General features: G+C 40.9%; 1 long non-coding RNA gene across 1 annotated transcript in view; it reads left to right on the forward strand.

Annotated features, from left to right (window-relative positions):
• LOC140631754 (uncharacterized) overlaps window positions 1-20319 on the forward strand; it is a 69421-nt gene extending 49102 nt beyond the window's left edge. The window contains exons 3-4 of the long non-coding RNA XR_012029277.1: window positions 8495-8596; window positions 20152-20319. This is a non-coding gene — a long non-coding RNA (uncharacterized lncRNA). The remainder of the gene's footprint in view (window positions 1-8494; window positions 8597-20151) is intronic.
• Window positions 20320-20608: the final 289 nt, after the last annotated feature.

Genomic DNA, 20608 nt, shown 5'->3' on the forward strand with positions numbered 1-20608 from the left:
CTCAGATCATGTTCCCAGGGCACTAGGATGGAGCCCCCACATGGGGCTCCCTTCTCAGTGGGAAGTCGGCATCTCCCTCTGCCCTTCTTCCCATCATGCTCTCTCAGGTGCTCTCTGTCTCAAATGAATAAATAAAATCTTTTAAAAAAAAAATCATTACTTCCTCTCAAGATGATTGTAGGGTCCTCCCCATGTCCTGTGGAGAACAAACAATCCCACCCAGACTGACTTTCCCAAAGAGCAGCACCAAACACATCACTTACTCCATTCAAAACCTTTCTGTGATTGCCATCACCTGCCTAATTAACCGCAACCCTTTACCCTGTGGCACTTTTCAAAAGGAAAGCCACAGTTTGCTGTAACTAATACACACCAAACAGAACTCAAGATTTGCTGCATCTCCTCTGATGCTTTTCTACTTGTTTTTGCTCCCACAATTCACCCCACACATCTTGCCTGCACTCACCAACATCTGGTTTGTCCTTTAGAGCCCAGATGAAGCACTTGAACTACGTGAAGTCTGTCCTAATCGCCTCCAGCCAGATATTATTATTCATCCTGTCATTGAGAAATATCAGTCTTGAAGCTTATGTTTCTCTATATAGTAGTATGGAAATCCACGTTCTTGCCGTATTTAACCCACTGTAACTTGTGAAAAATCATCAGTTCTTTGAAAGGCAGAAACTATCCAGTTTTCCTCATCTCTGTTGGTTAGTGGGTGATTTGCCAACTTCCTCAGGAGGCAGGATACTCTTTTTGCAGAATGCCAATGTCTCTGGGAAGACCATGATGTATTCACCCATTCATCAAACATTCAACATACATTTATTGAGTGCTGCAATGTGCTAGGCCTTGACACCTACTGTTATATTCAATTCCCTTATCAAAACCAAGGCAATTTGACTAAAAGGAAAGATAATTTTAGTTAATAGTCCAATATAAAAATTATAATATGAACATAACAAAGGCAAGCAGAAAACCTATCTTAGCATAGTTTCTTGTTTTCATTTATTTGCTAAATTTTTATTCATTTGGTTTTGGTCAACCCAAGTTCTTAAGTTGATTTTTTTAAAGATTTTATTTTTAAGCAATTTCCACATCCAATGTGGGGCTCAAACCCACAACCTTGAGTTCGAGAGTCACATGCTCAGCCTACTGAGCCAGCCAGGTACACTGCCAAGTCTGTAAGGTTAAAGAAAATTATAAAACACTAAAGTTGAGCAAACTCTATCCATTAAATTATCATTTTCTGAAAGTTAAAAAACAGTCCCTCTTCTCTGAATTTTCCAGCAGAACACCTAAATTCAGCATGTGGAGCAACAGGGTTTTGGCAGGAGCATAGAATGAGAGCCACATCAGGAGGTAGGTTCTACATGATATTTATGGAAATATAAGACACTTTCCAGAAGAAGGTGACCAAAAATAGAAGCCAGAATCAAAATTCTATCAAACCAAGTCATAAAAGAATTAAAAAACTGCATCAATATGCCTACATTTGGGTAAGATGTATCACCCAAGCCAACAAGATATTTCTTTGGTTCCATCCAAGCATTGGCTTTTATTCTATAGCACAGGGATAGTTGAACACACCACTCATCTCTGAAGTTTTGTGCTTTTCAAAAAGTATCTAAGTGTATGGAACATTAACAGCATCGCTTGTACCAAAGATACATGGATTCTAGAAAGAGTAATCTGGCCACAAGTGTCAATTCTCTTTTTAAACTGTTTTATTTAATTTTTTTGAAGATATTTATTTATTTATTTATTTGAGAGAAAGAGAGAGAACATGAGCGGGGTGAGGGGCAGAGGGAGAAGCAGACTCACCACTGAACAGGGGGCCTGGCATGGGGCTCAATCTCAGGACTTCAGAGTCATGACCTGAGCCAAAGGCAGATGCTTAACCTGCTGAGCCACCCAAGCACTCCTCATAAGTGCCAATTCTAACCCCTCCTCTCCTGTAACAGTTCTGTCTCCTCCAAGGGAGAGCCTGATACATTCCTTCCATTAAAGGTTCTTAGGTTGTAATAGCTTGTAATCTCAAAGTCAGGTCTCTACACACAGAAGAGATGACAGCCCACATCCCTGCCAAAGGGAGAATTCTCAAAAATTGTGTCCTTTGCCTATTGCCACCATTGGACAGAGTATTAGAGAGTAGGGACAGAGTCAGAGAAAACAGAAGACCTGGCTTCTGTACAGCTTCAGAGAAAATAAAAGCAAATTCTACCTTCCGGTTCTCCCAGAGGAAAGGTTTAGTATGTTAGGAAAGCTGGAAAATGAATTTGTGTTGCCAGATGGGAGCCAGAGGAATGTACTCATGTTCAAATAAAATCAAAGCAGTATCTGCTATTTCCAAAAGAATCAAAACAAGAATTTAAATCCTAAAGTCACATTGATTTGGTGGATCACATCTTCACTGTTTCTTAGGAAATAAATACAATTTTAATTTCTTAATCTCTTTGATACCAATGATAACTGATATCTGAAAACATGTCTTCCTTATGCAACTCCTTATAATGATATTTAAAATATCAGGTAACCAAATTGCTGTCTCATTGTGTCACCTGCTGATTTTAAACTGCTCTTACATTCAGACCCAAAGGGTTAGCTAAGGCTACCGGAAGAATATTGAGTCTGTTCTGTGTAGTCTCGGTGTCAACCAGATTGTGCCCCTCTCTCTGTGAGCTGAGCCAAAAGGAGAAGAACGATATTTTGCATACAGCTTTTGAGGAGATGATTATCTCATCCTAACATACTGCTGGAGTTGAAATGAAAATTGCAATTCTATATTTTTATGTGAAAGGACCGCTAATGAATGGTTTTGTTGTTTTCATAAACAAACATAAAAAAATCTGGCTGCAACATTGCAAAAGGAAGGGAAAGTGAAAAAACGTAGCTGGATAAGATGCAGCATGAAGGATGCTTCTCTACCACCATCACAATTCACAGTCATTTATCCATGGGTTGACCAGAGAATTTGTTGTTCAAACTTGGATACATCAGAAAGTGAAAGGGGAGGTGGTAAATAGTTGTGCTGGAGACAATGACCCTATCGATTGGACATACCTTACTCACAGAGACCATGTTCCTTGTTGGAGATCAGAGGGGTCAAATATGTAATTTCTTGCATATTGGACTGAAATTGAGTTGGGGAGATAAGATATTTATAGAAAAGAAACACCACAAAGCAGCTAAATTTGGTGCATTAACAATAAGGTCATCTTTCTTTCTGAAGTATTTCCTTTCCCCAATACCAAATTACATATAAAAGACAGTTCTACCTGGTGGCTTCATAAATCTCAGATTTGAATTCAGGAAGGCCCTGCAGGGCCCTGAATGCTAGTGCCATAGTGTTCTGGATCTTTTCCTCTTAAGGACACGTACCCCAGGGCCCCATTGTTTGTATACAGGGAGATGTTTTGTGCAATTTAGATAAGAGATCGTCTTCCTCAGGACATTTTACAGCCATAAGCCAGGTAGTATCATGAACTACAGCTCAACTTGTGGTGCCATGAAGTGAATGGCCTTCCTTGGAGCTGTGCTGACATGACTTAGCTGGCTTTAGACACAGGCACCCTGTAAGGATCCAGGGTCTCCGGGATTGCCACATATGACACACAAAGAAGCTGGTGGTGAGAAAGAGATGGCAAGACTCTACTTTGTGTGGCTGAGCCCTGGGGGCAGGGAGGATAAATCTAGCAATCTAGATTAGCAATCTAGATTAGATTCCCATATAAACCAATCAGAATAGTTAATTTCCATGCTCTGAATCCAGACCCACCTCCTCCCCAGGATTTATACTGGGAAAAGGAACCAAGAGTGAAAGCTGAATGAATCAGCCACCTGGGTGAAAAGAGGGTAAAAGCACCAAGGCTCTCTTTCCTCAGATGGGTCACTAGCATTGACAAAGATACAGTATTTGAAACAGTCTGCATGGGTAGGATATGCTCAACCTTCTGCCCCTCCTTGGGTAGGCACATGCAGTGAACAAGAGTTCACCCTTCCTGAAAAGCCATGAAAGAGAGAGATCGAGCACTTAATAATAGTATGTCCACAACCTCACTGTCTGGACTCCCCTGGTCTGAGAAGGGAGTCCCAGCCTGGCTGCTTAGCCTGCCCTGTGTCTCGGAATAAAAGCTATGTTTTCCAGAGAATGAATGGAATGAGTGAGCTCAGATTATACAAGTAGTATCTGAAGGAAAGAACCAGGTAATTAGAAACTGTTTGAAAGAGGAAACAAAGAGAATGAGTGTGGATTCAGGAAGATTCTCCTTAAAAAAAAAAAAAAAAGGAAGATTCTCCTTACATTCTGTCTCATTAGGAGGAAATGCTGCCCAGTCTTCTATGTCCCTCATCATTCCCCATGCAGTAGGTTGGTCCAGGGTCCCAAAGGTGGTCTCTGATGATTAGGAGACTCTCCACACTTGAGGGGCACCTGAGTGGTTCGGTGATTGAGCGTCTGCCTTTGGCTCAAGTTATGATCCCAAGGTCCTGGGATCAAGTCTCACATCAGGCTCCCTGCTCAGTGGGGAGTCTGCTTCTCCCTCTGCCCCTCCTCTGCTCATTCTCTCTCTCTTTCCCTCCCTCCCTCTCTCTCTCTCTTTCTTTTTTTTCTCTCTTTTTCTTTCAAATAAATAAATAAAATCTTTTAAAAAAAAGCCATTTGCTTGGCCCCTTGAAGCTGCAATATGGCTGCCTCAGCTCTAGGCATTCAAGGCAAAGGGGAGAGTGAGTGGTCATGCCAGCATAGTCTTCTCACCCATCCATACTTTCTGGTACCTTTCATAAGGAAGCAAAAGCCTTCTCAGAAACAACTCCTACCCACCTCCTTTTATGTCTCATTGAAGAGAACTAAGACACATCATGCATTCTGGTTATAAAGTAGGCCAGGAAAGCAAATACCTGCTTGCTGGTTTGCTTGTTTTCCCCAATTTTTCTAGCAGAAGGCAGACAAGGGGATAGGAATTGGTAACAGCTATCGGGTCCCAGAGCTCCCCTGCAGGGATGCCAAGGCACAAGTTACCTGCAGAAATAGTGGCCTGTGAGAGCAGCTGGACAGAGCCTCAGGCTGGTGGCTTCTGGCCTCAAGCCCGTCTTCTGTTCACTTCTATGTGCTCACATGCACAGTGTGGCAGGGATTCTCATGCTTTCTGTTCTCAAGACCCATTAATGCTCTCTTGAAAATTAAGGAATCATAAACAATTTTTCTTTATCTGGCTTGTGTCTATTAATATTTGCCACAATAGGTATTGAAATTGAGAAATTTTAAGATAACAATAACTCATTTTAACAGTCCCTCATTTTAAAATAACAATACCAAACCCACTCCAGATGAATATAAGTTAAACACAAAGAACATATTTTTATGAGACACAACTGGTTCACAAAAAACAGTAGGTACAGTGGCATTGTTTGCATTTTTGTACATGTCTTTGCTATGTATCTTAGTAGAAAACAAATGGATTTTTCTATCTGCTTCTGCAATGTTTCATTACCTCATATCATCCACTTTTAGAAAAACTTGAACATACACTTGCTTGCAAGAAACTGAGTGTGTCAAAGGCAGATACTCCCCTATCATTATTATAAAACTAGTTTTGACCTCACAGACCCCCAAAGGGGTCTCGAGATCATTTTGAGAACCAGTAGGGTCAACAGAGAGTATCTGCCATGGTCTCCATTTCCATGGAGCTCCAGCTCCATTTTGAGCTTTGCCTTTTATTTGTAAAACTAAATGGCAATTCAAGTATTAGCCTGAGAACTAAGAAATAGTCTTCTCCCCAATCACATGTAATGCTTCTTACATTACACTGAAGACTGAAGACTCTCAGTCAGCTGCTGTCAACATTTGATGATACGCACCTCATTCATTATATACTGTTCATCCCCTTTAGTTACTCCTTTGTAACTGTGGGAAAGTTTACAGGGCAGCACTGGGGAGGGAGACCATCCAGTATCTCCCAATGTGATCTCCGCTAAGTGCTCCAGAGGTCAATTCTGAAATGTCAGGACCACCATGGGCAAATAGTAGAAAACACTAGAGAGGCCCTATGGGGACATCGTAGGCCTGTTGCTGGTGGTGTTCTGAAGAGGCATCAGTGTTTACAGACAGGATACAGAATCACCCTGGGGAGCTTTTTCAAAGTGCACATGCTGGTTCCTCTCCCCGCCCCAGGCCAGATCTCTCCTCCCCACTCCCCCACCCCCCCACCTGCCCCCGTTGGAAATCACTGATCTAGGCTGTTAGGAAAGAGCTTTATTAAATTTAAATTTAGCAGTTGAGGCTGTGGATAACCCTATCTCTGTTTCTGAGAAACAACTGTTTACTATTCTAACACTCCAGAAACCTGGCAACCAGCTCAGGGAGGACTGGCTGACCTCAGCTACAAAGCTTTTATGCAGCTGCTCCATAAGGGACCCCCACTCCAGCACTCCCACCTGCCCAGACTGATGTTCAGGTTAGAAGGGGTACACGACCTGGCACTTCTCAGGACCAAATCAGGCAGCCAGGACCTATATTTGATGATCCTAGGGGATTATTAAGAAAGGAAATTCCACAGAGTCCATGTAGCTCTTACAAAGTATTTTGTTCCAGTGCTTTCTTTCTTTGTCCCTGTGATTCTATTTTTGTGTCTCCCTCTTTATGTTTATGGGTCTGGGACTGAAGAGCAATAACATGAAAGCGATCGCCCCAAAGAGATGTTCCTGGGTGGAAAAATGGATTACTTCTAATCCCGCCACTGCTGATGGGACAGCAGCCTGGGTGGGACTGCAGGAGGACTGACAGGATAATTGGAGCTCTTGCTACTCAGAGTGGGAACTTTTATTCTACTGCCACTTACTCCAGGGAGAGTGTGATGTGGGTTATAGCTGCATGGGTTGAATTTGTTGCCAAATACTGAGAACCTGCCTTGCTCATCCCTTCTTTTTGAAACATTTGCTGCAGGCAAAACCTTCTGCGTGGACCCTCTTTTAAATTACATACACACACACACACACACACACACACACACAGAGTACGTGACACTTGGTTTTGGAGTGGGGACACTGGACAGGAGGGGCAAAGTAGTCACGGTATCTCTACCAGTGACACAGACACACCATGCCGCGTGATCTCCACAGCTAAAATGAGCTTCTAGAAGCTAGATGGAATGGAAAGTGATGACGTGGGATGCCTGGGTGATATTGTAACCTCAGCTGATGTTCACAGCCAGTACTACACCAGCTAAATGCACGGGGGTTAGGTGCTTATGACGGCATCATGGACAAAGAATGTTATGAAGTTGTATACTATTCCCAACTTTAAGTGTCCAGTCTAGCGAGCCTACTTATTATGGAGAAAATAAAATAGAGCTCGCAAACTTCATCAATATTTGATGTTAGAAACACATTCTGGAAGAGAATAGAGTTTATGAATTTAGAGGGTGAATAGGTTTTAGCGAAACATGTCCAAACACATCTCTTTCATGGTTGTCTTTAACATTTTTGTTCAGCAGACCAGACACCAGTCAACAAATATCTATCATAATACCTATGATCCAGGCACTGTGCTAAAATCAGACAAATGTACAAACATAAAAGAGATGTGGAACCTGCCCTAGAGAGGATTGTAAGCAAGTAGGAAAGGACATATACATAAAGAATTACTTTACATGTATATTTTTAAATATAGGTTTCTACAGCTGAATGTCTCAGAGTAGTGGACACAGTACCTTCTAGTAAGTAGGTTATATATACATGAATAAATCATATACATGTGAGTAAGGTGATCTTTTAAAGTTTCAATTTAAATTCCAGTTAGTTAACATACAGTGTAGTATTAGTTTCAGGTGTACAATATAGTGATTCAGCACTTCCCCACATCACCCAGTGTTTATCACAAGTACATTCCTTGATCCCCATCACCTATTTCACCCATTCCCCCCTCACATCTCCTCTGGTAACCATCAGTTTGTTTTCTAGAGTTAATCTATTTCTTGGGCAGCCCAGGTGGCTCAGCGGTTTAGCGCCATCTTCAGCCCAGGGCCTGATCCTGGAGACCCGGGATAGAGTCCCACGTCAGGCTCCCTGCATGGAGCCTGCTTCTCGGTTGGTCTCTCTCTCTCACTCTCTCTCTCTCTCTCTCTCTCTCTCTCTCTCGAATAAATAAATAAATAAAATCTTAAAAAAAAAAAACTATTTCTTGGTTTGCCTCTCTCCCTTTCTCTTTTATCCCCTTTGCTTGTTTGTTTTCTTTCTTAAATTCCACATATGAGTGAAATAATATGGTATTGGTCTTTATCTGTCTGACTTATTTCACTTAGCATAATACGTTTTAGGTCCATCCATTTTATCACAAATGGCAAGATCTCATTCTTTTTTATGGCTGAGTAATAGTCCACTGTATATGTATGTATGTATATATCACTTCTGTATGTGTATATGTACATCACATATTCTTTTATCCATTCTTCCATTAATAGACACTTGGGCTGTTTTCATAATTTGGCTATTACAGATAATGCTGCTATAGGATACATGGGAATATGATGCCAGGAGTTCCACTCCACCTCCCCCAGAATTCTGGAAGCCAGAGCAAGAGCCTAGAACCTACTTTTTAGTAAGTATTAGTTGCTGGTATGACAAAACAGTGAAATGTAATGCTCAAAAAAATTAATAAACCCTATTCATAAGCTTATTTATAGCACCTTATATAGTTGAATGAATGATGTCTTTTTAAAATATTTTATTTAATTATTTGAGAGAGAGAGAGAGAGAGAGATAGCATGAGTTGGAGGGGACAGAGAGAGAAACAGTCCCCATTGAGCAGGGAGCCTGACATGGGGCTCAATCCCAGGACTATGAGATCATGATCAGAACCAAAGGAAGATGCTTAACCAACTGAGCCACCCAGGCACCCTGAATGGATGATGTCTTAATGGATGATTCTGTAAGGTAAGTATACAATACTCTCCTGTTCCACGGTAGATTCCATGTAGATGGCTGAGAGGAAGAAGATGTAGATCACTGGCTATACATTTGTGTTTCTCTGTAGCTAAATGGTTGGTTTTCCACACCATTCTTCTCAACTTATCTTGGGTCTGAGGAGGAAGGATACAAATATGCGGAAAATTTAGTGAGTCAAAGATACATGAAGGGATTTCCTTGGCTGTTGACTCTATCAAGAAAGTGAGAATGAGGGGATCCCTGGGTGGCTCAGCGGCTTAGCTCCTGCCTTCGGCCCAGGGCGTTATCCTGGAGTCCCGGGATCGAGTCCCACATCAGGCTCCCTGTTTGGAGCCTGCTTCTCCATCTGCCTGTGTCTCTGTATCTCTCATGAATAAATAAATAAAATTCAAAAAAAAAGAAAAAAGAAAGTGAGAATGAGTCATGTGAATTTTGCTAAGAACATGGTCAAGTATAAGATCTCTCCAAGGCAGAAAGCCTTTCAATGTTTCAACTCTATGAAAAAATACTGGTGTTTCAAAACCAAATCACTTTCAATTTTAAACCTTTTAAAAGATCTACAAGTGTTACTTTTACCTAATGTTATTCATTTATAAGGTTTTAATAATTAAACTGACTCCATTAAAAACTAAATTCAAACAGTTGCTTCTAATAATGACAGAATGAAGTGGTGGTGGAGAAGGGGAGTGTGCAATCCAAAATCTTTATCAACACTGTTTTAGAAAAATAATGCATGGAAACAGAACTTCTTTAGAAGTTTGGTGAAAAGGCTTAAAAGCAAATTTGAAATATGTCCTCTGAGCTTCTTAATATATTTTTAAAAAGCAGAGGATCCCTGGGTGGCTCAGAGATTTAGCGCCTGCCTTCAGCCCAGGGCATGATCCTGGAGTCCCGGGATTGAGTCCCACATCGGGCTCCCTGCATGGAGCCTGCTTCTCCCTCTGCCTGTGTCTCTGCCTCTCTCTCCCTCTCTCTCTCTGTGTATCTCATGAATAAATAAATAAAATCTTTAAAATATATATTTTTTAAAAATCAAATTATTAGGAAACTTTTCTCTAATTTACACTCTCTTGGTCACACCCTGTGGGAACCATTCTTCCTACTAAAGACCAGTGGGAGCCCATCAGGGCTTGACCCTAAATCTCAGAAGTCACTGTGGTAGAACAGTCTAGAACCTGCCTTTCTGTTTGCCAGGATGCTCGTCATGTATTGTCCATCCCGGCTTGCAGTAGAGACATAAGTTCTTGATGTCCAAAGTTAGGACCCTCTCACAGTGAGATTGCTCTATTTCCACAATGCCTGTAAGGTAAAGTACAAATTCCATTATGACCCTGTGTCCTTTATAACCTAGCTCCCTTCTTCCCCTGGCTGTATCTGGCCTCCCTTCCTCCTGCATCCCCTAACCCCTAATCCCTGCATTCAAGCTACCACACTTCTTACCACTTCTAACTTCACTCATGCTCTTTCTCTTGTATGGAGTGGTTGCCCTTCACCTCTCACCCATTTGCTACTCATTCTTCAAGAAGCAACTAAATGTTCTCTGTTGGTCACCCTGACCTGCTTCTTCCTCCCCCTCCAGGCAGAAGTATTTCTCCCTAACCAGAATTTCCATTCTTCTTCTACACACTTATATGAGAGTATTTGTCACATCGTATTAAAGTTCTTGTTTATGTTTTATCTTCTTCCACAATATGCATCCAGGGGAAGTTTTTGGAAGGCTAAAGTACATATCTGAACTATCTTTAATGCCCAACTAACTAGTATGTGATAAACTGCTATATTTGATGAACAGAGTAATGTATGATATATCATTTATCAGTTCTACAATGTAGGTGTATTGCAGATTATTCATTAAACAAAAACAATTTTATACCTGCTGCATTCTGGCAACTACTCTAGACACCAGAGATACCGCCATACAAGTGACAGGTAAGGTACCTATAGTCATGGACTTTCCATGGTAGGTGATAGGCAAATAAGCAAGAAATAAATGAATACAATCACTTCAGAGAGTCTTCACTTCTGTGAATGAAATACTACAGGGTGATAAGATAGCTTGACCATGGGGCATACTTTACATTGAAGGGTCAGGAAAGATCATTCAGAGGAAATATTGTAACCTTTTCTCTAAGACTGAATAATAGTAAGGCAATGGTGAATATCTGGGAACAGTCCAGACATGGAACGGCAATTATACAGCCCAAGGTAATAATGAGCATATCATGTCTGAGAGGCTGAAGTTAGTATTGTTGGAGGAAACGGAGTGCTATGGCCTGAATTATGTCCCCCCAAATTCATATGCAGAGGCCCTAACTCTCAATGTGACAGTATTTAGAGACAGGGCCTTTAGGAGGTAGTTAGGTTTATACAAGGTTGTGAAATCGGGGCCCTCATGATGGGGTTAGTGTCCTTATAAGAAGAGACATGCAAGAGCTTGTGTGTTTTGTCTCTCTGCCATGTGAGGACACAGTGAACAACTGGCTATCTGCAAACCAGGAAGAGAGTCCTCACCAGAAACTGAACCCTGCTGGAACCTTGATCTTGGACTTCCAGCCTTCAGATCTGTGAGAAAATAAATTACTATTGTTTAAGCGCCCAGCCTATGCTATTTGGTTATGGCAGCCCAAGCTGACTAACACAAGGAATAATACCAGAAAAAGTAAGGAAAGTAGGTGGAGAAACAGATCTTTTAGAACTTTGTGCATTTGGGCAAGGTAACTTCATTACCTTCTGTGTGCTGGCTGGTGCCAGGTATTTTAGTTGTCTCTTGGTACATAAAAACCATCCTAAAACTTGGTGTCTCACAACCACCACCACCATTTATTTGCTCATGATTTTGCAATTTGGGCAATTGGTGAGGGGTGGTGAGGGGTGGTGACAACTTGACTCAACTCTATAAGGTGTTAGCTGAAGTCATGCATGCAGCTGCACTCAGCTGGGGTCTCCTAGGGCTAGAACAACAAAGGTGGATTCCCTAACTGTATGTTAGGGACCGTACACCTCAGCCCTAGTAGCTGGGATGGCTGGGGACTGGCTGAGCCTTTCTCTCTCATGTGGTTTCTCATGATTTAGTGGTCTATCCCAATCTCCTCCTTAGCAACTTGATCCCAAGAGGATGAAAGTAGAAGCTACAATGCCTCATAAGTTCTACGGCCAGAAGTCCTAGAATGTCATTTTCATTGCATCTACCTATATTAAAAGGAAGACAATTAGATTCTACTTCTTGATGGGATGACTGGCATACATGGGCAGGGGAATTGTTGGCATAAATCTTCAGGACTCATCCATCACAGTCCTCTGTTTGGCCAAAACTATTCACTTGCCCCCCAATACTCTTCAAAGACTCATCCAATTATGGTACAAGGCTTGAAGTTGACTATCTTATGGTTTGTTTCATGTCTGGATGTAGAAGAGGCCCTTCAGGTGTGAATCCTTTTGCTCTAGATATCTATGAGTTCTATAAATTATCTATCTCCCCTACATCTAATATCTAACAGTGACACAGAGATAGCAACTATCTGGTCCATAGCACCTATGAAATCCATCCAAGCACATATCATGAGCTCCCTTGACTCCAGGGTAGGACTGAGAGGGCAGTTTATGGACCCATTCTGCTGTCTGGATGTGGCTTTCTGATCCAGTATTTTCCATTGTTCTTGGTTCCACCCTCTGAGCTCTTGACTCTGTCCTCTGAGTCATCATCCCCTTTTCATGGTGATTGAGCATGCTTATGCTGGTTCTGCTTTCAGACTTCTCCCATCCAAAGAAAGTGGCACTTCAAAGTCTCATTCCATTTTGAACTGTCTAAACTGGCACAACTCTTTTAAACTCTTTGTGTGCTTTTGTTTATCAAATTAGAATTTATTTCTTTAAACAAAAACCACAGTCACAATTCTTTCCAAGATAATCTTCTCTCCGTTTGGCGCTACTAGACAATGTTCTTAAGGTTCTCAGATGCTTCAAAGAAAGGACCTAGGAGGCATCATCTTATAGCTTTGTGAAACATTAACAAAGGGTCTTACAGAGACTCTTGTGTTTATCTTGATCCTAAGGCAATGTTTCATTAGCAGTACCCTGGATTTGATCTTTGTCCTAAGACTATTCTTACTTTAAGAATGTTTTGGAGTTGCCTGGGTGGCTCAGTCAGTTGAGCGTCTGACTCTTGTTTTTGACTCAGGTCATGATCCAAGGATTGTGAGACTGAGCCCTGTGTGGGGCACCAGGCTCAGTAGGGAGTCTACTTGAGGATTCCTCTCCCCTCTTTCTGCCCCTCTCTGCTTACACACACCACTCTCTCTAAATAAATAAATAAAATTAAAAAAAAAATAAAAAAGAATCTTTTGTTCATCTGGATGTGCTGAACTTAAGAAACAGTTTCACCTCCTAACACATTAATTTCTGAATTGGAAATATATCTCCTAACTTTTGCTTGCAACCAAACTATTCCTTCTTTAGCTCCTCTCTCTTTCCTTCTTTCTTTCTTTCTTTCTTTCTTTCTTTCTTTCTTTCTTTCTTTCTTTCTTTTCTTTCTTTTTCTTTCTTTCTCTCTTTCTTTTTCTTTTCTTTCTTTCTTTCTTTCTTTCTTTCTTTCTTTCTTTCTTTCTTTCTTTCTTTCTTTCTTCTTTCTTCTTCTTTCTCTATCACAGTTAAAATAAGTCAACTGGCACTTTCCACATTCAGCTGGAAAATCTCTTTGGCAAACTTGACAAAGACATTAGGTACATGTTCTAGCTTAGTACATTCTGCAGCTCTGTAGCATGCACTGCCCTTTCTCCAGCTGCCATGGTGGCTACTTTATTGCTCCTCCAGCCTCCATCGTGGTCTCCTTACCACCTCTGTGGTCCCCACCTGCCTGACCTCATAGCCAATAGCACACGTTTTAGGTTTTTTGCTATAGCAGCATCCCATTTTCAGGAACCCATTTCTGTATCAGTTGCCTATCGATATATAACAAAACATCCCCAAGCCTAATGATTTAAATCAACAGTTATTTATTATTTCTCACAGTCCTATGGGTTGAATGAGTAATTATTCAACTCTACAAGTTATTGACCAAATCTAATTCATGTGTCTGCATTCAGCTGGTGGCCTCACTTTCCTGGAGAGAAGGCTTCTTTCAAGTATGGGGCATTTGGCTGATCATCCACTGAGGCACCCTGGTTCTCCTCCACATGGCCTCTCTCTCCATGTTGCATTTCATCCCCCAGGGCCTCCCCATGTGGCCTTTCTTTCCAGCAGAATAGTCTGGACTGCCTTACCGTATTGCTGCTGGGTTCCAAGCAAGCCAAGTGAAAACTATCAGGCCCAACATCACTTCTTTTTTACTTTATTGGTCAAAGCAAATCCCAGAATCAACATTGATTCAAGGAGAAGAAAACAGATGGGAGGAACATGCACAGATGGAAGAAATTGTTAGTAGCCATATTTATAGGAAAAACTCCCCCATCAAGTCCAGCCTACCCTCTGTATCCCTTCTATCCCCTCCCCTGAGGCCTTTCAGAATTCTGAGTATCTCTGGTGAGGACTCAGGAACTAACTTGAGTCCCTTTTGAAGCACATTCAGCTCTGACTTTGACCTTGGTTTGCATTCATGGGTTTTCTACATTGTTCCTAATACCCAAAGCTTGAGCTCTGTCACAGGGATGGTAACTAAATCTCTTCCTCCTGTTGAGGAAAAATGACTATTATTATGAGGAAAAATCCTGTTCCTGTTGAGGAAAAATCTTTACCTCCTGTTGAGGTAAAAATGATTATTATTATGAATAGCTGATATGTATTAAATCCATTCTCAAAAAAAAAAAATCCATTCTCAGTACCAAGCAAACCTTGAGAACTTTGCATCATTTTTGATTTACAAATGAAGAAACTGAGATCCAGAAGGGTTAGTTAGGTGGCCCAAGGTCATAAATGGTATGTCAAGAACTGAAGCCTATGTTGCTTGTGTTGAAAGCAGTCTGCACAGGGGGCCTGGGTGATGCAGTCAGTCAAGCGTCCAATTCTTAATTTTGGCTCAGGTTATTACCTCAGGGTCTTGAGATGGAGCCCTGCCTTGGGCTCTGTGTTGAGCACAAAGTCTACTTGAGATTCTCTCTTTCCCTCTCTTTCTGCCCCTCCCCCCCCGCATCCTCTCTCTCTCTCAAATACATACATACATACATATGTCTTTAAAAAAAAAAAAAAGCTGTCTGAGTGATTCCAAAGTTCTACTTCTTTCTTCCTGGGTTGTGGCACTGCAATTCTTATCAATTCCCCTCATCCAAATTAGGTTCTAATTCCTCACCCCCTGTCCAGAGTTGGGGCCTTGCTATGTGCCAAGATGCTTCCTGATGCTGGCCTCTGTGTTTTCCTTCTTTAAAAAAATTAAATATAAATTCTATTGAAAAGTGTTGTACATACAGAAAAGCATAGTGTATAGCTTGAAGACTTTTTTTTTTTTTTTTTTTTTTTTTTTTTTTTTTTTTTTTACAAAAGGTACTTACTACCCAAAACAAGAAATAGAACAGTACCACTATCCCAGAAACCCTCCTGGCCCCTCCCAGTTACTACCTCTGTTCCACAAAGATAACTAACTATTACTCTTATTTCCTTTGTTACAGATTAATTTTGACTACTTTTGAACTTTGCATAGATGGAATTATATGTATTCTTTTTATCTGGCTTCTTACTGCTTAATGTGCATAAGAGAACAGTCATATTACTGTGTGTAACAGTGGTTTATTTTCTTTTTTAAAAAATATTTATTTGAAGGGAACCTGGGTGGCTCAGTGGTTGAATGTCTTCCTTGGATCGTGATCCTAGGGTCCTGGGGGAGGTTGCTTCTCCCTCTGCCCCTCTCTCTGTGTCTCTCATGAATAAATAGCTAAAATCTTTAAAAAGTAAATGATTTATTTGAGAGAGAGAGAGACAGAAAGAGAGCATGAGCAGGAGAAGCAGAAGGAAAGGGAGAATCTCAAGCAGACTTCACGCTGAGCTCAATTTCATGAGCTGAGATCATGACATGAGCCAAAACCAAGAGTCCAGTGCTTAACTAACTGCACCAACCAGGTGCCCCTTTATTTTTGTTTCTTGATGGTGTCCATTGTATGATGATTCTGCAATCTATGTGTCCCTTCTTCAGTTGATAAACATCTGGATTCTTTCTAGATTAAGCTATTACAAATAATGCTGCTATGAACATTCTTGGACAAGCCTTTTGAGCATACATAGCTGTTAGATTTATACCTGAGAGGTCTTCAATTATGAAACAACAATTTACAAAGCATTTATATCAGTTTTCACTTCCACCAGTAGTGTAAGAGAATTTCAATTGTTCCATGTCGTTACCAACACCTGGTATGCCAGTCCTTTTAGTGTTAGCCCTCCTGGTGGTGTGTAGTAAAATCTCATTGCAGCCTTAATTTGACTGTGCATAAATGAGGCTGAAAATATATTTATATGTTTATTAGACATTCAGATGTTGTCTTTTTTGAAGTGATTATTAAAGTCTTTTTCCCATTTTTCTATTGGGTTGTCTTTCTTTTCCATTTGAAATGGTTCCTTAAATGTTCAGTTCCTTAAATATTAAACATTTGTCAGATATACATCTGACAAATATTTGCAGTATATATATATATATATATATATATATATATATACACACATATACTGCATATATACATATACATACATATATATGTGTATATACTGCAAATATTATCTCTATTCTTTGGCTTGTTTTTGTGCAGTCTTAATTGTGTTTTTCAATAAACTTATTTTTTAAGTATCACTACCCCTATATGGCCAGTTGCTAAACTCTTCCTCCCCAATGGGGTTACAATATTTCCTCTGGGCCCTCTCTAGTGTGACCTGCTGCCTGTGCCCTTGCCTTCAGGACAATGTTTCCTGCTGGCTGCAATGAATACCCTCAGTGTTCAGTGCACCTGTTCCTGTCCTTCCAGAGCATGCTCCATCCCAGAGGGCAGATCTGGTTCCAAGTTCTGGCACTTTCCAATCTTCTCAGACTTCCTGCAGTTAACTAGCTGTGCCCCAACGTGTTCTGAAAAAGAGTTCAGGATGTCCAAACAATTGACTTATAAATGAACTTTAGAACCCATGACTCTGTGCCTTGGGGGAGTCCTAGATGTTCTATTTCCTTCTGTCTTACTCATCGAGTATCGAGCACCATTTCTAGCCAAAAGGAACTAGAACATTAAAACCATGGCTGTGGGTCAACCAAGATACCTCTGCAATTTAGTTCCAGGCCACTGATCTGTGAGAGAAATTATACTATACGAAAATGAAACTCTTAAGTCATATCGAGAAATTCAACAGATAATTATTAAGTGCCTGATATGTGTCCATCATTGTTCCAAACACTACAAGAATATCAAATGAAAAACCAGACACCAACCCATGCATACATGGCACTTATGTTTTAGATGGAGAAACAGGTAGCAAACAAGCTAAGCAAGACATCTAGCATGTTAGGTGGCACTAAAGGAAGGGAGGTAAGAGTGTCATGACATGGTAGTAGGTTGGTAGTTTTAGACAGGATGTCTGGGTAAGGCACACTGAAAAGGTGACCTTTGAGCAAAGACCAGAAAAAGGAAGACAGCCATGGTGATACCTGGGGAAGAAGAACATTTATGACAGAGGAAACAGCAAGTGCAATGACCCCTGAGATAGAAGTACATCTTTTGTGTAAAACAAAACAAAACAAAAACAGTGAGTAGCAAAGAGGCAAGAATGGCTGGAGGGGAGAGAGAAAAGCAGAGAGAAGTAGAGGAGGTCAAATAGGTATAAGGTGGGTACGCTTTACAGGTCATTGACCTACAATATGACATAGGACTATACTAACTTGGAATAGTGATGCTCCCATGCCAAGTTCACCACGAGTTTAGGTAGTGAAGATGATTGTAATTTGAGAGTTATTAAGACCAGCATCACACAGCCCTGAGGGAAAAGAAAGAACAGCCATGGGAAGGAAAGAGCTGGCTAGGGGCCATAATGCAGGACGAGGGGCTTCAGTAGGAGGTGGGGAGCTCTGAGATCCTGAGTCCACAGACAAGAAGATTCAGGGAAAGGCCAGGACAGGGGCTGTCATTAACAAACCAAGACACAGAGGTTCAGTTGAGCCTGGCTGACTTCTAGCAGGGAATTAATAAATGAGAAAAAAGGCTGAGATCACACTGAGAGATTTTACTGGTACACAGCTCATTATTCAAAAGTTAACTTCTCTCCATTGTCTGCCTGCTTTGGGGTCATTCTCTAGTACTTTAAGTTATTGTTTTTCATATTTTGTGAAGATTTTATAAATTTCATCTGTAAAAAAAATTAGTCCATCCTAACTACTAACTACTAGAAGTGAGACTTCTTTTATTATTTTAAATTTACAATGTTGTTTATCATCTTCAACAACTCCATCTACTAGACGTGTTTTGTTAGTTTGACCTCTACTCCTCTTTTTGGCTAGTCTGTCTTTCTTTCTTTCTTTCTTTCTTTCTTTCTTTCTTTCTTTCTTTCTTTCTATCTTTCTTTTTCTTTCTTTCTTTCAGAGAAAGAGTATATAAGTGAGGAGGAAGCAGCAGATGGAGAGGGAGAGAGCATCTTAAGTAGAATCCATGCTGAGTGTGGAGCCTGACACAGGGCTCAAAACCAGGACCCTGAGATCATGACCTGAGCCAAAATCAAGAGTTGAATACTTAAACAACTGAGCCACCAGGGTGCCCCTGGCTAGTAATATATTTTTTTAAGATTTCATTTATTTATTCATGAGAGACACAGAGAGAGAGGCAGAGACACAGACAGAGGGAGAAGCAGGCTCCTCACAGGGAGCCCAATGCGGGACTCGATCACTGGACAAGGGATCACGCTCTAAGCCAAAGGCAGACGCTCAACTGCTGAGCCACTCAGGTATCCCTGGCTAGTAGTTCTTAAATAAGATGTATTTTTCTTTGTTGGCTCATTGGAATTCTGATTTGATGTTGAATTGCCCAAGTTATCAGCTATCCTTCATAAAATAAAAGTTGAGCCCTCTCTACTCCTGTGGGTTAGCAATGGAGAAGCAGGCAGGTGAATAGTGTCATTGCAGATCACACAGTCTTTCTGTTCTTCTTACTTTCTCAGCTCAGAATTAGTGAAGACTCAGGGCATCATTGAACTCTGTATTAGTAATCGAGATTACTGCAAACTTAGTGGTTCAAAACAACACACATTAATTGCCTTACACTTCCTACGGGTCAGGAGTCCAGGCACAGCCAGCATGGGTTGTCTACTTTAGCATCTTATAAACCTGCAATTAAGGTGGCAGCTGGGGCAATGGGTGGGCACTCATCTAAAGCTTGACTGGGGAAGGGTCTGCATCCAAGGTCATCGGGTTGTTGACAACATTCAGTGCTTGGCAGGCCATTGCACTGAGGGCCTCAGTGTCTTTGTGGCGATTGGCTGGAGGTTATCCTCAGCTCCTCCCCATCTGAATCCTCCCCGAAACCACTTGTTTCCTCAAACCCAGCAAGAAAGTCTTCCATTAAGACCGATGTTACAGTTGTGTGCAATGTAATCACACACAGGTTTTCACCTTTGCTATGTATGTTCCGTTGGTTAGAATCAAGTCACAGGCCTCACCCACATCAAAAGGAGGAGATTTGGATAAAGGCCCAAATACTAGTAGTACAGAGGCTGTGGGGCCACTTTAGAGTCTGTCCACCATAAGTTTCTTCATGGCACCAAACACACTCATGCATTCAAAGTCAACCTACCATAGGAGGATGCATAAATTTTGGCAGTACATGTTCTACCCATGAGCCTTTCCTTTGTGCTTCACAGAGGAATTTCCTGATGTTATTAGACTCCATCTTCTTCTCTGGCACCCAAAGACAGCTAAACCTTACATAGGGCAAAGGTTCTATTCTTCTCACTGTTGCTGCAACTGTTTGGTCCAGGTGAGGCATAGATAGTAAAGTCACAAATGAGCTTCACTTAGGTGGCACATACCCAGAATTCCTCTCTGCATATGTGTTTTCACAACATGGAATGTTGGTGTTGTTTACTTCATCCAAAATAAACTGTTCGTAACCTGGAGTGAGTGGGTAAGAGATTTTTTTCCCCTAAGAATCCTAAATGGTAGCATATTACAATATATTTATAAGTTGTTATGTCCATATTGCCCTTTAACACTTATGTTATTTTTAAGGCTAAGGAGGAAAATATCATTTGTATCTTATTTTACAGAGGAGAATACTGGAGCACTGAAAGAGCATTAAAGAATGTTACAAGATGATTAGAGAAGTCAGTGGCCCATCAAATAATAGAAATGGATGTTTTTGATCAATTTATCTGTGTAAGTGTGGCTGAGCTCTTTTTACCCCTCTTCACCGGTTTCCTGCTCCCTAAAAAAAATAAAACAACAAAAAACAAGGTAGTTGGTCTTCATTTTTCCTCTATGACTCCAATATTTCATGATGGTTAGCTCAGTTTCCGCTTTTTAACCTACTCTTTGCCCAGCAAATGCTTTCAGGCAAGTGTACTCACAAATTAATCTGAGGTTTTATTGCTCTCTTTGAGGAGTGCCTAAAATTGACTATTATTGCTGGGAAAAGGCATTCAGTAAGTACTATTTCGGGTTACACTGGCTTCCAAATCTTCTTTAAAATTATTTTTTCTGTTGTCAAAAGTAATCATTCTTTTG

The sequence above is a fragment of the Canis lupus genome, chromosome 4, assembly GCF_048164855.1.
Source record: "Canis lupus baileyi chromosome 4, mCanLup2.hap1, whole genome shotgun sequence".
Classification (NCBI taxonomy): Eukaryota; Metazoa; Chordata; class Mammalia; order Carnivora; family Canidae; genus Canis; species Canis lupus.